The following is a 16,576-nucleotide window of genomic DNA, read 5'->3' on the forward strand; positions in this document are numbered from 1 at the left end:
ACCTGTGGAGTGCGTGTAGTGCCCAGCATGCCTTCCTGTCCCTGACGGCACATTGGTGGCAGGCCAAGGTGTCCCATGATGTAGTTCAAACATCTGGATCCTCGTCAGTAGTTGACAAACATGGGTACCAATCCTTCCTCCTGCATGCTGAGGTGCTTGATGAAAAGCACACAGCGCGAAACATCCTGCAAGCCCTGCAGAAAATGTTGTTGCAGTGTTTTGGACAGGCAGACAGCAACTACCGGTTTGGCTATGTTGTCACTGATGGAGGCAACAACATGGTCAAGGCTGTAAGGGATGGCAGCTTTGTGGGTGTGTGCTGCTCAGCCCACCTTCTCCACCAGGTGGTAACTGACAGTTTTTGGTTGGTGGAGACCATTTCTGGCGGCGATGGAAGGCTGTCCAAAGTGGTGGACTCTTGTCGGAAGATGGCTGGCCACTTCCATCGGAGTGTGAGGGACAGCCACCTCCTCAGGGTGGAACAGAGGAAGGCAGGCCTTCCAGAACACTGCCTAAAACAGGATGTGGGGACTAGGTGGAATTCAACCCTAGCAATGCTGGAACGCATCCTTGAGTAGCAGAAGGCTCTCCATGCCATGGCCTGTGATCATAACATTGGCATAGAGCGACCTTTAGGCAGGGAGGACTTGGCTATAATCGGGCAGATTGTGGCAGTCCTCAAGCCTTTCCTCTCTGTCACAGAACACCTAAGCCACGAGGATGCCAGCATTGGTCATTTGCTCCCACTCTTCAACCACCTTCAGAGCAAATTGGAGCGGTTCAAGACGGCTAAGGAACCTTTGCCTGGTGGTGGCCCTCAACCTGATGTGTTGGCTCTGCTAAACACATTTCTGATGGAGTTGGGCAGGAGCACGCAGGAGTTGACCGCCTCTTGCCCAGAACTGATGCTGGCTGCCATGTGTGACCCTCGCATCAAGGGCAAAATGGCTGTGCAGTGTAGTGCTCTGACAACATGGTGGGACAGACTAATCAACAGGGTGCATCAGAGGGAAAGGCAGATGGTAAGTCTGGGAGAAGAGGAAGAGGAGGAAGAAGATATTGAAGACCCCCTCTCCCATGCATCATCTACATCTAGTGAAGTGAGCAGAGCTCCTGCCAGCGGAGCATCTTCTGTCTTGGCTGAGGCACTTGACACCCTAATGGGAACCTCCAGCATAGTGCACCCCAAGAAACCCATATCAGCAAAGGAGGTTGTCATGTCCTATTTGTCAGCCCCACCAGTGCACCCCACCACAGATCCAATGTTTTTTTGGCAGGGGAAGAGCGAGGAGTGGCCTGCCCTCTCAGATATTACCAAGGAGCTACTGTCCTGCCCTCTGACAAGTGTCCAGAGTGAGCGGGTGTTTTCTGTGAGGGGAAACATCCTGTCACCCCAAAGATCCCAGTTGTCCCCCCAGCTAATGGAGCAGTTAGCATTTTTGAAAATCAATTTGCCAAAGCTGGGATACCCCTCCCTCACTCTGAACATTCCTTGAACTGACTGTCTGCAGCAGAGATGGCCATTTGGTCTTAGTAGTTGGTCCCTGTCCCTCCTCCACACAATCCCTCCCCTTGCTTCTCATCTACCCCTATTTGCTTGTGACATCATCTGGGATGGACGAGAAGAGAGGAGGTGCCACCAGGGAGGAGCGAAGAGAGAACTTATTACACACGCTTCCTGCGCTACTCTGCATGCTGGCTGGTAAACGCTGTGCCCTGATGTTCCCCATTGTACCCTGATGTTCCCCAATGTGTCCCAATGTGCTCCAATATGCCCTGATATGCCCCGATGTGCCCTGATGTTCCCCGATGTGCTCCAATATGCCCTGATGTGCCCCAATGTGCCCTGATGCTCCCCAATGTGTCCCAATGTGCTCCATTATGCCCTGATGTGCCCGATGTGCTCCAATATGCCCTGATGTGCCCCAAAGTGCCCTGATGTTCCCCAATGTGTCCCAATGTGCTCCAATATGCCCTGATGTGCCCCAATGTGCTCCAATATGCCCTAATGTGCCCTGATGTGCCCCAATGTGCCCCAATATGCCCTGATGGGCTCCAATGTGCCCTGATGTGCCCTGATGTTCCCCAATGTGTCCCAATGTGCTCCAATATGCCCTGATGTACCCCAATGTGCTCCAATATGCCCTGATGTGCCCCAATGTGTCCTGATGTTCCCCAATGTGCCTTGATGTGCCCTGATGTTCTCCAATGTGTCCCGATGTGCTCCAATATGCCCTAATGTGCTCCAATATGCCCTGATGTGCCCACGATGTGCCCCGATGTGCCCCAATGTGCTCCAATATGCCCTGATGTGCCCTGATGTGCTCCAATGTGCCCTGATGTGCCCCAATGTGCCCTGATGTTCCCCAATGTGTCCCAATGTGCTCCAATATGCCATGATGTGCCCCAATGTATTCCAATATGCCCTGATGTGCCTCAATGTGCCCTGATGTTCCCCAATGTGCCCTGATGTTCCCCAATGTGCCCTGATGTTCCCCAATGTGTCCCAATGTGCTCCAATATGCCCTGATGTGCCCGATGTGCTCCAATATGCCCTGATGTGCCCCAATGTGCCCTGATGTTCCCCAATGTGTCCCAATGTGCTCCAATATGCACTGATGTGCCCAGATGTGCCCTGATGTGCCCCAATGTGCTCCAATATGCCCTGATGTGCCCCAATGTGCCCTGATGTGCTCCCACCATTCTTCTCATTTACACATATGACTGCTAGAACAGATGAACAGACATTTAGGGAAATTTATCAAGCTTGAAGCGAACAGAATGTGGAGCAGTTGCCCATGGCAACCAATCAGCTTCTCTTCAGTTTTTTCCATTAAGATTTGAAAATACAAGAGAGAAGCGGATTGTCTGCCATGCATCGCTGGTCCAGTTTTCGCCTGATCACCCCACACTGTTTGGGGTCACTGGGGATGTGCGGAGAGCACATGCTTGGTAACACCAAACAATTTCCAGTGACCCCGCATATCCCCACTGACCCCGTACAGTGTGGGGGATAAAAACTAAAGCAGCTGTGCATGGCAGCCATGTGCTCATTATGAGGGGCTCCCACCATCCCTGTGCTCTGCTGACTTCCTCCCGGGGCTGTACCCCTGCTATGCTCAGTATGTCAACACAGGAATGATGGAAACCCCTCATAATGAGCACAGCAGAGGTACAGCCCCAGGAGGAAGTCAGCATAGCACAAGGATGGTGGGAGCCCCTCATAATAAGCAAAATGACTGAGTCGTCGATGCGGCGACAACTGATCCGAAATTCGTAAACAAAAGTTCGTATTGCGTACAAAATTCGGACGCATGGCAATTCGTATTCCAGATCCTCCCGAACGTACGAATTTAGGGAAACTAATCGCACATGTCTAAAGCTAAGGTTAAAGCAATATTAATATTAAAATCCAGTGATGGATTGTACAAATTTCTATCATCTTTTTACTATTTCAGCCATCTTTCTATCAATATTGTACAAGATGACTTTTCCACCTAAATAGGAAAGAAATATTTTTTAAAAATCAAAATGTACTTCTATGACCAAGCCCTGACAGAGGGTGAAATGTCATAGAGTAGAACAGATAGCTTGGAGGGAGATGCAATGAACATTGTACAATAAAGTTTATGGAAAAAGAGCCATCATGCTGCCTTTGTTTGGAATACAATTGGATTGCTGGAGTGTTCGCGGGGAAAAAGATGGACCCCAAAGCTGGAAAACATCTCCTATGGTTGGTGAGCCCAACCAGTGTCAACCCAAAGAGATACCATTTTCCTGCATATAACTGTAGTAACCTGTCACCTAATCCCGATCATACAATCAGCGACACTGTGATTTCCATCTTTTTGAATGTTTCCAACTTTCATGTGACCCTTCTGTTACTCTGAGATAATCTAAACCAATCCTGACCTACAAGTAGAATTAACATTCTTCATTGCCATTGGTTCTTGAGCCTTTACAACTTCTAGATTATACTCAGGAGGACTAACTCACATTTCTGATCTCGGTGATGTTCAGTATTACTATGAAGGTTGCCTTTATTCTTAGATAGACTTCTCCTGATTCACCAATCAGGATGTATTCTCTGGGAGATGGTGGAGGAGAAGGCCCCTGTGTGGTATGATTGGTGCGTAGCACGGTGGTCATGTAATGTTTGGTAATTTCTTTTGTGCAATTATCACACTGTGGAGGGGTTACATTCTGCATAGAAGTTGGTCTTGGTGTGACAGTATGATTGTCAACAAGTAACTCTGCAATAAAAAGATAATATGAAGACAGATGATTGACAATGTAACGACAGCTGCATCTAAAATGATTTTTGGTGAATAAAGCAACAACCAATAGAATTCCCTATTGCAAAAACATTGAAAAACTCACTGTAAAGCTACTAGCGTTTTTATAACGTTATCATAACGTCCAGTGTGCATGAGGCCTAAATGTTAAAATTACATGTATAAAATAAAAAGCGAATTATATTAAATATTTACTGTAATTTTCCTTTCCTGGCCCCTATCCATGTGAGCCTATCTGTGACATAGAATGGCTGTGACTCTTCCCTCAAGACTGGTGAATAGTATAAAAAGAATAGATAAGGACACCCCCAGCATTCTCCGTAAAGCTCTGATACCATGTGTGGGAATGTATGCTGTCATACTATAGATAGGCACTGGGAAAATAAAAATTATGGTGAAGCCTGGTACATACTATGCATTTTTTTTTCATTCAACTCAGTGGGCTGAACAAAGGAAAATTACAGATCTCCATTCTAACACACTCAATGTTAGCGTGGCAATCTCCCCTGTTGTGCCTTTGTCGTTAGACCAGTTTCTGTTGGACAGGCTGCTGTAAACACTGAACAAAAGTCAGTTGATTTCTGTTGAACCAGCAATACCAGCAATACTTGGCTCATGTGTGTACACCAACGTTCCTGGTGCCTCCATGGCAGCATATACCTGTGACAAATAACTAGCTGAAACGGGTGGGTTGATGCTCAATAGAAAAGCTTTATTTAGGAAAATACAGCTTGTCTTCCAAAATTTACTGTTGTCAAGACACCCTTGCTGATAAATTTGACATGTGTTTTGGTAACTCTTGGAAGGGTATCGGAATGGTATTTTTTGCAGGTTGTAAAAGGTATGTGTTAGGTGGAAGGTGGTTGAAGAGAGGTGGGTATTTTGGAAGAATGCCCAGGAGTGATGAGATTTAAGTAAGTGGTAAGGGTGTTAATTAAGAACACCCTACAATTGTTGAGGGTAAAGTAAGTGAAGTAAGAAGGTAAAGGAGAGATTTGAGTTATTTATTAAAGGAAGGTGTGCATTTTGCAAGGTTTTTCAATGCATTGTTCTTTTTAGACAAGCCGGTTTCAAAGCCGTTTTAAAACTGACACAGAGAAAGAGGAAAAAAAAAATGAATAGAAAGTACATTTAAAAAGGGGAAGTTAGCAGAGTTTGTTTTAAAATTTAAAGGGGACATTTTACTTGCGTTGAGGAAACAATTTTAAAGGTCAGCCAGGATAGGAGGTTTTGGGCAGGTAAGGAAATTAACACAGAGAGAGTTTTGTTTAGAATAAGGATTTTTAAAGTGTCACAGCTAGTTTCATTTGGATTATCAGATAAAAGGTGTTGTTAAAATAGAAATTTTTAGTGTAGACTTACCCTGTTACCCTGTTTGTTTGTTTGTTTATTTGTTTGTTGATTATTTGTTTATTGTTGTTTGCTGAAGTTATAATGAGTCGGTACAGGTGGGTTGGTAGAATGTGCAGAGCAGTGCAGATCACTGTTTGGCAACGGGCACGGGGAAAGGGTCAACCAAGGGTAAAAAAGAGAGAGAGTTGGTGGGGAGGCTAGAACCCTTGTTGAAAGCACCCCACCTCGTGCAATGAGCAGCCCTGGTGCTGGGGTCTCGTAGGACTTTTGCGGGATTACGGTACCAGAGATTCATGGAGACACCAAAATGTTGGTTTATTGGGCAGTGATTAGATTGCTGCTGGATGCACTGACAGGGGGACATGGTTACTGTTTTGGGGGGTCTGAATGAGGTAGAGGGAGATTATGAATCTTCCTCTTTCCCCCTGGGATTCACCCAGATTCCCTCATAGCTCTCCGATTCTCCACCTCTGAGCTGGGGGGTTTGGGGGTGTGAATTCTGACACGGATTTCCGGTGAGGTGCTAGGGTTGCAGCTTTATGGACTGACTGTTTCTGTGTTGATCAGTGAGGATTCTCAGAGTGCAGCGATCATCGGAGGGAGAACATGTTTAAACACTTCTCCCACGACTGTCTCTGTTTCATGGACTGTTTGTGGACTGTGATTAATGGCAGTCCTTGGGGGTCTCCCTGTTCGCAGTTTCATAAGACGGACACCTGGGTAGAGGAAACTGGTTAATAGAGAGAAATGCTTAATTTTATGTGTATGTGAATTTTTGTCGTCTTGGAATTCCAATTTAGAGTATAAGATTGTTTTTTTTTTCTGAATTCAGATAAATTGTTGGGTAGTTGATATATGTCCTATGACCCTGCCAAGACAGAGAGCATTGCTAAAGTGGGCAGGTGAAAGGAACAGAGTAGGGTACTCATCTGTATGTGGTGCTTTAAGAGGATTGAATCGCGGATTTGGACAAAGACAGATTACTATTTGAGTGATCCCTCCTGTCCAAAGTACTGTTTAGCACAGTGCAGAGATCTGCTGTTTTGTTTCTGATGGAAGAGGGGAACAAACTATCAACCATACTTTCACCATGGTTTTTGTGGGGAGCATACTTCTATATTTGCATTCCATAGTCAGCAAGTCAGAGACTTGCTGAGGTGGAAAATGAATGTTAAAGAAGGATCTGATTCAGAAAAGTTATCTATAAAAGGTACATGTTTATTGTTAAAATGTTGCAAATAGTGTCAGTCTATTCATGAAATGTGTTGGGCACATATTAAGCCCATATCCACTCCATAGTAAATTGGGAACATTAAAAGGGGAATGTGACATGTCACTGATAACATTATATGTATGCGCTGGTACCATATTTTTTTTTTAAAGAAATCTGATCAGATACAAATTTTTAGAGTCTGACTTTTAAGACTATTTTGGGTGTGGTTGCCTATACTTACATTATTAAAGTTAAAAGGTGTTTTTTTTCTGATAACAGCAAATGTGCTATATTTGTGCAAAATAGTTTTAATAGTGTTTAAGCTGTATTAACAATGATTTTAAAATATTGATTTTGACAGGGTTGAGAAGATTATAATTAAGAGTCCAGAATTTGAAAGTAAATGAAAGGAAGTTGTATATTCCAGGCGCCACGCCAGAGGAATTGTGGTTAGTAAAGAAAAAGGGAAGTAACTGTTGTGTAATTCCGGACACTATAGAGAAAAATATTAAGGTTTGAAGGTGTTTTGGACAAATGAAGGATGAATGGAATGGCCAAATGAATGTGGAATGAGAGTTGTTGTATTGTGTATAACGAACACACAGGGTATAATTTTGATTAGTAGAAATGTTTTAGGTGTGTGTCTGGAATGTGCACAACAGGGTGTCTCATATTGTGTTTAGGCCCATGTTATATTTTCCCTAAAAGTTTGGGGTTAAATTAAAAGAATTGATAAAGGGATTTTGGTAAAGGAAGGGTGAAAATTTGAAAAAATGTTTGAAGAAGTTACTGAAATGAAATGACTGTAATCAAGATACATTGCTGCATATATTGAATCCATGGGGTACTAAAATGTAATGGGAAGGATTTATTTGAAATAAGCAATCAGAATGACTATTCTGGATATTTACCTTCTGAATTCCCAGGGTGTCAGTCATAAGGTGTTGGTGATGTTTTACAAATGTTTGAGTCAATTAAGAATATTATTTTTAATATCTCCAATGGTTAAGGCCTGAATTGATCAGGTAGATTCTGTGACTACTCATGTCAGATTAGGAGTATCTGCCCAGCAAGCCTGCATTCACCCACAGCCCTATTCACATGAAGAAATGCCCACCCCAGTCATACCCTACACCCCATTCCCTATCCAGATGAAGTGATGACTACAACTTTAACATGGAAATCTCCATTGTTCATCTTTGTTGTTCAAATACCATAGGAGGTGCTCAGATGACTAAAGGCGGAAAATGTTCCTGTGAATGATACCTCAAAGGGGAGGCACATGACGCAAACCTGGGGTACAAAATTCCCGTGAGCACCACATGAAAAAAATCCAGATGTGACAGCCGAAAAGTCCCCGGTCTCGCCCAACGCATCAGTTCCAGGCTGTCTGTGGATATCAAGTTCTGTCCTTACAAAGAGGCAGTGTTTTGGGGTAGAGAATTCATGTCTGTGTCAGGGAGCGATTAGACCAGACTGTGTGGACTGCACAGAGGGAACCCAAAACGCATGTGAATGAAATAACAATGTGTTTATTATAAATAAAGGAAAGTGAAAAACAAACAGTGCACTATCAACCACAAAAACAAGTGATATATATATATATATATATAGATATATATATATATACATACACACACACACACACAATAAATGGGAACTACCACAGACATCAACGAAAGCCAGCCCGAGGTCAAACACCGGGGAATCAGTGGAAGGGTAAGGACGGATGGATGGGCTGCAGAGCAGGGATCTAGGTAGCAGGAGACAAGAGGGACAGGTCCAGGATGGGCTCAGAATCAGGAAGGAACAGGTCAGGTAGATACAAGGTTCAGGTTCCAAGGTTCAGGTTCCAAGGTACATGGAGAGAGTGATACAGAGACAAGCATGTTAGGGCTTGCCGGGTATTTATAAGACTACTGATTACCCTCACGTAACAGCTGATCGCAGCAGGTGCTGTCTGCTCCACACTGCTGGAGTACACCCGTTGGTGGGCGCTGGTACTACAGTCCAGGGATCCAATAGTGCCACCAGGAGGTAGGTCCTCTTATTACAGGCCCTGGGTGTTAGAAGACACCTGCTGGTGGACACTGGTACTGCAATCCAAGAGATCAACAGCGCCACCAATGGGTGGACCTTTTCATGACAGTACCCCTCCTCAAAGGAGCGGCCTCCGGATGCTCCAGCTAGGTGTAATTGTCCAAAGTTAATGGCCTCAAACCACACCATAGATGAGGGCACGTCAAGATGGGTATCGGGCACATCAGGGCAGACAGCGGGCACATCCGGGCAGACAGCGGGCACAGGCTCTGGGTCTTTGAGCTGGGCAGCAATTACCAGATCTTCGAGCTGGGCAGCAATCTCTGGGTCCTTAGGCCGAACAGCAAGTACTGCAAGGGCAAGCTGGATCACAGGGACTGGCTCAGCAAGCTGAGTAATGGGCCCCGGCCCAGCAGGCTGGGTGACGGGCCCCGGCTCAGCGAGCTGGACACCAGGCACTGGTCCGGCAAGCCAAATAACGGGCACAAGCTTAACAGGCCAGTTAATGGACACTGACTCCGCAGGCTGGGTGGCAGAGACATCAATCTGGGAAGCTGAAACATCCGGCTGGGAAACTGAAACATCCCGCTGGGAAACTGAAACATCCCGCTGGGAAACTGAAACTCCCGGCTGGGAAACTGGAACTCCCGGCTGGGAAACTGGAACTCCCGGCTGGGAAACTGGAACTCCCGGCTGGGAAACTGGAACTCCCGGCTGGGAAACTGGAACTCCCGGCTGGGAAACTGGAACACCCGAAACTGGAACTTCAGGCTGGGAAACTGGAACTCCAGGCTGGGGAACTGGAACTCCAGGCTGGCAGGCTGGAACATCAGGCTGGCAAGCTGGAACAACAGGCTGGCAAGCTGGAACAACAGGCTGGCAAGCTGGAACATCAGGCTGGCAGACTGGCACAACATCAGACTGGAAGGCAGGCACGTTGGACTGGAGGGCAGGCACTGGGATGTCCGACTGGGCAGCTGGAACGTCAGGCTTAGGTGGGCCACCGGATACAACTGGCATGCATGCAGGCTGGGCTGGGTTGGTTGGTGCGGAGGCGGGTTGGGTTACTGGCAAGATTTTGTGTGGGTCGGAAAGAACTTTCGTTTCTTTTTTGACTTAGCCGCTGCAGCTTTGTATGTAGGTGCAGGGCTGTGAGAAAAGAAAGTGTCTGGGCAAAAGGAAGACCAAAGAACAGTGGCAGGAGGAGGGTTTTATGGGACTGTTACAGGTGGAGGAAAGGAGGCAGGTGGGTTGTAGGCAGGATAGGTGCTACACTTGGTGACAGGATAGTAGTATTTGGTAGGAAGTGGAGTCGACTGGGCTGTAACTGAGGTTGCCATAGGCAATGGGGAGATAGATACTTGGGAAGGCAGGTGGTTAATGACAGGGCTGGAGTGTTGTGGCTTGGCTAAATGCAGGAGATCTGACCATGCCTGTAGCACAGGTTGAACAAACACTGAATCACACACAGCCTGACTAACCAGAGATTGCACTGAATGGATGCAATCAGACAACACCTGCTGTGGACAAGAGGAATAACATTCCATGAAATAGGCTGGATCATCCTCTAACAACCATACCAAAGATACAACTTGGCGCAAATTGAAGGGGGGAGAAAAATCACCACTTACTTTGGAATTGCATGACAGGGCTGGCTCTGCACATAATTGGATTAAGGGCTGAACATCCTCAAATGACATGTAGCCCTGATCCACCAGGGAATGAGCTGATCGGATGGTCTCCATCAGCCGGTCACTAGACCACCTTTTTAGAAGCTGGCGACAATATTCATCCTCTTCTGCCAGCAGAGAATAATACATGATTTCATTGAAATCCATATTGGCAGACTAACAGGTCAGGATGGTTCCTCAATGCAGCCACGTCTGGTCAGAGATGGTCTCGGTATACTGTCAGGGAGCGATTAGACCAGACTGTGTGGACTGCACAGAGGGAACCCAAAATGCATGTGAATGAAATAACAATGTGTTTATTATAAATAAAGGAAAGTGAAAAACAAACAGTGCACTACCAACCACAAAAACAAGTAATATATATATATATATATATATATATATATATATATACACACACAATAAATGGGAACTACCAGAGACGTCAACGAAAGCCAGGCCGAGGTCAAACCCTGGGGAATCAGTGGAAGGGTAAGGACGGATGGATGGGCTGCAGAGCAGGGATCTAGGTAGCAGGAGACAAGAGGGACAGGTCCAGGATGGGCTCAGAATCAGGAAGGAACAGGTCAGGTAGATCCAAGGTTCAGGTTCCAAGGTTCAGGTTCCAAGGTTCAGGTTCCAAGGTTCAGGTTCCAAGGTTCAGGTTCCAAGGTTCAGGTTCCAAGGTTCAGGTTCCAAGGTTCAGGTTCCAAGGCACATGGAGAGAGTGATACTGAGACAAGCATGTTAGGGATTGCCGGGTATTTATAAGACTACTGATTACCCTCACGTAACAGCTGATCGCAGCAGGTGTTGTCTGCTCCACACTGCCGGAGTACACCCGTTGGTGGGCGCTGGTACTACAGTCCAGGGATCCAATAGTGCCACCAGGAGGTAGGTCCTCTTATTACAGGCCCTGGGTGTTAGAAGGCACCCGCAGGTGGACACTGGTACTGCAATCCAAGAGATCAACAGCGCCACCAACGGGTGGACCTTTTCATGACAGTCTGTACATATGAGTGATCACAGAATTCAACCAAAAGGTTTTGGGAAAAGTTGAGCAGAATGAGAGTTATAATGTGGACATTTCCTTTTCTGCGAATTTAATGGACATTCAGAAGCCATCCAAGAGACTTTTCTTTTTGAGTTTTTCTTTGGGACTATTTTCATTTGGCCTAAAGGCTGTCATGCCCCTCCCACTTGTTTCTATGGACTGTCACGCCCCTTCCTCCCTTTTGCATTCCATGGACAATTGCTATACAGCTGAGATTACATGTTTGTTGTTTTTATATTTTTGCATGCTTAGAAGGTGGTCCGGGGGCATATTGGGATTGTTGTTGTAGTGTGCCCAGGACATGCTCGACCATTTCAGTGTATATACTGTTTGAAGGGATGCTGGCATAGGCACTGTATTGTATATGTATTGGTTCACATGTCATCTACCAGCCTCTGTGTTCTAGGGGGAGCCTTAAGGTTAAATGTGGCCTACCCGATAAAATCACTAGTAACACACTCATTGGACATAGATGGGATGTGCATTCAGAGTCTACAGGAACTCCACAGTGCTTGACACCTTAGATCGTGCCCTACATCACACTTCATGCATGCCTCTGACCCCCATACTGAGATGGCCAAGCTACTTTCACAGCTTGCTCTGAGGGTGCCCAACAGGTCCTTAAGCAGACAGCCACTGGCCTTGGACAACAGCACGTACATTTGTTGTGGAAGAACATGCCACCCATGGATTCTGAATGATTCCAATGGATGGTGTTACTTGGCTGGTGTTCGTCCTGGGTGCCCCCTCGGACACCGTTATGCCGGGTCATTGTTTCTGGAAAAGAACATGACCTGGGCATGGTTCCTCTCAGGAGCCTGAGGGGGTATGGACATGATGAAAAAGCAAAATAATTGCTTGAGAGCCCCCTGGTAACATGGGGGGTTTGGTCTCAATGCTGAATCCTGGATTAATCCTGGATTAGAGATATTGCAATGTGTGTTGTACTGATTTTGCTTATGGTATTACTTTTATATGCCTGCTTCAAGTATATTATGTGCATGGTTTCCGAGGTACTTGACCTTCCAACCCAGCTGCAGCTAATAGGATATATCTTAACTTTTACTATGACCACCGGGATGAGTATGTCACAGTGAGAAGAAGTAAGTCATGTTCATGGTTTGATTTCATGACTTAGAGGGGATTATTGTGATATGGCTGAACCAAAGTGACTCCATCTTTATAAGTTCACATAAGATTAACTGGGGTTAACCTATTAGTTAGCTTAAACTCTGTATCTGCAGACTATGGCAGTTTTTCTGTGGACATGCATATAAGAAAATATAGCTTGCATAAGCAGTTTTATTCTGTACTGTCTAAATAAAGAAATTGTGTGAGAAATATGGGTATGGGGAAAAGGGGATTATTGTGGTGCCTAGTATTAATGAGATGTAACATGGAATACCAAAATAGAAGACAATTAAATGCAATACATAGCATAAAATAAAAAATAAATATAGATTCTTTATTAAAGAGAGTTATTCATAAAATTATGTATTATCAAAAATAATACAATAGACAGAACAGTACAATAGGTAAAATAGTCGTCTACTCAATGTGATAAGATCGAAATTTTAATCGCTGGTCAAGAGAGTCCCAACATGTCTCACCATTACCATGGCTTCTTCAGGGGAACCGTTCTTTGGAAACACAGAAAGACGAACAATAACTATGAATAATAACAACAAATAAACAAACAATTATTTTTATACAGTATAATCAATCGAACACCGCCTGTTACCTCAAACGAGGCAATTATACATGTTAGTAATCAATTTTAGAAAATAGACAGAAAAGAAATAAAATTATTAATTATTCATGGGTACATACATACCCCTGGCTCTTCCACAAGTCCACAATTGATGAGGTGCTCACAGGGGGAGGAAAGGAAACATCCAGCCCTTTGCATCACCAATGGTGGCTGCAGGGGGTAGAGGGGAGACAGATCAGTACAGGAAATAGCAAAAGAATTAGTTGTACATATGTTGGTATGCAGGACAAATATGTACCTCATACTTACCAAATACAGAGTTAGTGTAGAAAAACTACATAGCAGAGACGCCGAAGATTTGAAAGGATTAGGGAGAGAAATTACACACTATCAGATGACCTAGATGCAAACAGTAATACAAATAAACCCAACAAACATGCCCATCAGAAAGGGGGCCAAATTAAAAATGGCCAAACTAGAAATTAAATAACCCGTGAATAAGCTCACCTGAACCCTAAAAAAAGGGGAGTTCTGTGGATATTCAGCAGCCAAAGGCAATGATTTTATCTCCGACATAGAAGCCCAACCTGAACATAGGCTATATAGTAGGCATACTGCTTAGTAACAAGGCCCCTAGTATGTTAAAGAGAAAAAAATGTGTATAATCAGTATATATGATAAAACCAAGGACAGGAGAGGCTGAAAAAGTGTGAATCAATGTCAGCCTGAACCTAATGCTAAACTTAAATCCCTGTGCCAGACAGGACGGCGTCCCCAGAGAGCCAGCAACCAGCCAGTATATACCCCCCACTCAAATCGGCGCTCAAGCGTGGACGTCCGCAGTTGGCGGCAATGGCGTCGCCGTGTGCAGGCGCCAAGCATGAGCGCCGACAGAGAGTGGACTAAACACGCTCCGTACGGTTACCCGCTCGGACTCCTGAGCCTACAATCCCCAGAATCCTAAGCAGCTCGCACTGCGTCATCACTAAACTGTGCATGACACGAGTGTTAGCGATGAAAATGCTAGGTAAATGAGATAGGATGATCCGGAGTAGAGATACTGGACGATGGAAGGAGGAGTCAATACAAGACGAGCATAGAGGCACAGAAAATGCTGTGACGGGCACTGTTTCCACAGTACAGCGCCCGGGCGTCCATACAGACACTGGGAGGCGAAACATCGAGCTGGTCCACCCAAAGGGGACCAAACACCAAACGGGACAAGGGAGAAGAAGAGCCAGAGGCAAAAACACTAGAAACAGTATGACCAAATCATGAAGATGTTACCAACAGAATAAATAATCACTATAACAAACTGCCAGACGAAAGGTCAGGCAGTACTCTATTGAAAGGTGTATAGTATGTAGTGTTGTAAAAGACACAATAAAGATAAATAGGGAATGATACATAATAGACATTTATAGGGTTGGAACCAAAATTAAAAATTCTAAAATTCTAAAAGAAAAAGGACAAATAATGAAGGAATGAAAAATAGAAAAAAAACACACAAAAAAAAGATGATAATAAACAATGTTGAACAATTAGTGTAATACAAACTTAATAAGGAAAAGTAATCAACAAGAGATTAATCAGAAGAGAAAAAATAAAAATAAATTAATTAACAAAATTAACCCCGCATACCACTCCCCAGCCCCCCCCCCCCACAAAAAACAACACCCAGTAAGTCTACGGCAGACATGGCGGGTACTCAAGCCGGGATAAGCCTGGGTAAATGCAGGGCAAGCTACAGGAAGTGTTTAAAAGTTATATATTCATTTAAACCAGGATATTGAATGGCATCTAAATTATAGATCCATTTTGTTTCAAGTTGTAGTAAATTGGAGTCTATTTCACCGCCCGAGCATGCATCGGTACATGCTCAAGGGCGGAAAACTGTACCACTGTCGGGTCAAAATTATGATGATAGCCAATATGTTAATTAAGTGCAGTAGTACATTGATGTTTCAGATGTTTCAGGAAGTGCAGTAAGAAAGTGGGACTAAGCCAGAACGGGAACTCGTTGAAGGCTGAGGGGTGGAAACATGTGAATGAGAAAGTTTAGGACAAACCGTAGGAGGTTGTTGTGCCGTACCAGACAAGTGAGGTGATGGGGTGGTGGATATGTCCGAGCGGTCCCCCTTCCTTTTTCTTTGGAATCCTTTCCTGAGATATATCTCTGTGTTATTTTCGTCATACCAATTATTGATCTGAAAATCAACTTGTTCCAACTCAGTTTCATATTCTTTAATTAGCAAAGAAATAATTTGGAAAGAACAGCTTTGCAAGTTGTCCTCCCGTGATTTTTTCAAGGAATCACTTGTCTTTCTTGTATTGGGAAAAATTTGGACTCTCAGGCCCCAGGGAACAACTTGATACTCAGAATACTTTTCAAAATAAGTTTTATGCCAGTAGATACGTGCTTTGCGTTCCAAGAACTCAATCCTGGGTTGGCATTGTTATATTGACAATGTCCTCCTATTTTGGACAGGAACTATTGATGAGCTGAAGCTGTTTTTTGATCAATTGGCTAGTAACAGCTTTAACCTGGGTTTCACTATGAAATATAGTCAATCCCGGATTGAATTCTTGTATTTGCAGATTTTGATTGATAATAATGTCAGGCTCAATGCATCTTTATATCGCAAGCCCTCATCGGGAAACACAGTTTTGCATGCTTCTAGTGCCCACCCTCAACCATTACTCAATAGTATCCCATATAGCCAGTACCTTCGTCCGTGACGTAATTGTACCTTGGATGCAGACTTTTATTTGGCCGCGAAAGATCTATCTACTAGACTTAATCAGCGAGGCTATAGTAAGTCACTTCTAAAACGCATTTTCAATAAAGTGGTTAATCTTAATCGAACTGATCTTATCTTTCATTCATGAAGGATCGATTGGTTACTAGTCATTTTACATCTAGCCGACAAACCAGGCACATTAGAAGGGGTACTTTCCCTTGTGGGTCTTGTGATGTTTGCCAATTTATTTCTAATTCTTCTCAGGTTCTCCTACCCAATGGATCCCAACATACTATAAAATATAATGTTACCTGTAAAACTATCGGGATAGTCTATTTGGCACAATGTTCTTGTGGATGTTTTTATGTTGGCAAAAGGAAACGCCCTTTTTTTAAACGTATTAGAGATCACATGCTGCACTTCCTGAAACATCTGAAACATCAATGTACTACTGCACTTAATTAACATATTGGCTATCATCATAATTTTGACCCGACAG

At 44.4% G+C, this 16,576-nt stretch overlaps 1 protein-coding gene across 1 annotated transcript in view; it reads right to left on the reverse strand.

Annotated features, from left to right (window-relative positions):
• The window catches only part of LOC143961557 (proteinase-activated receptor 1-like), a 179,525-nt gene extending 175,392 nt beyond the window's left edge, over window positions 1-4,133 (reverse strand). Inside the window, exon 1 of the mRNA XM_077470867.1 lies at window positions 3,997-4,133. The gene's annotated coding sequence lies outside the window, so the exon portion shown is untranslated. The remainder of the gene's footprint in view (window positions 1-3,996) is intronic.
• Between the last annotated feature and the right edge of the window lie 12,443 nt (window positions 4,134-16,576).

The sequence above is a fragment of the Lithobates pipiens genome, unplaced genomic scaffold (assembly GCF_037356315.1).
Source record: "Lithobates pipiens isolate NorthernLeopardFrog02 unplaced genomic scaffold, aLitPip1_a1.2 Scaffold_8, whole genome shotgun sequence".
In the NCBI taxonomy this organism is placed as follows: Eukaryota; Metazoa; Chordata; class Amphibia; order Anura; family Ranidae; genus Lithobates; species Lithobates pipiens.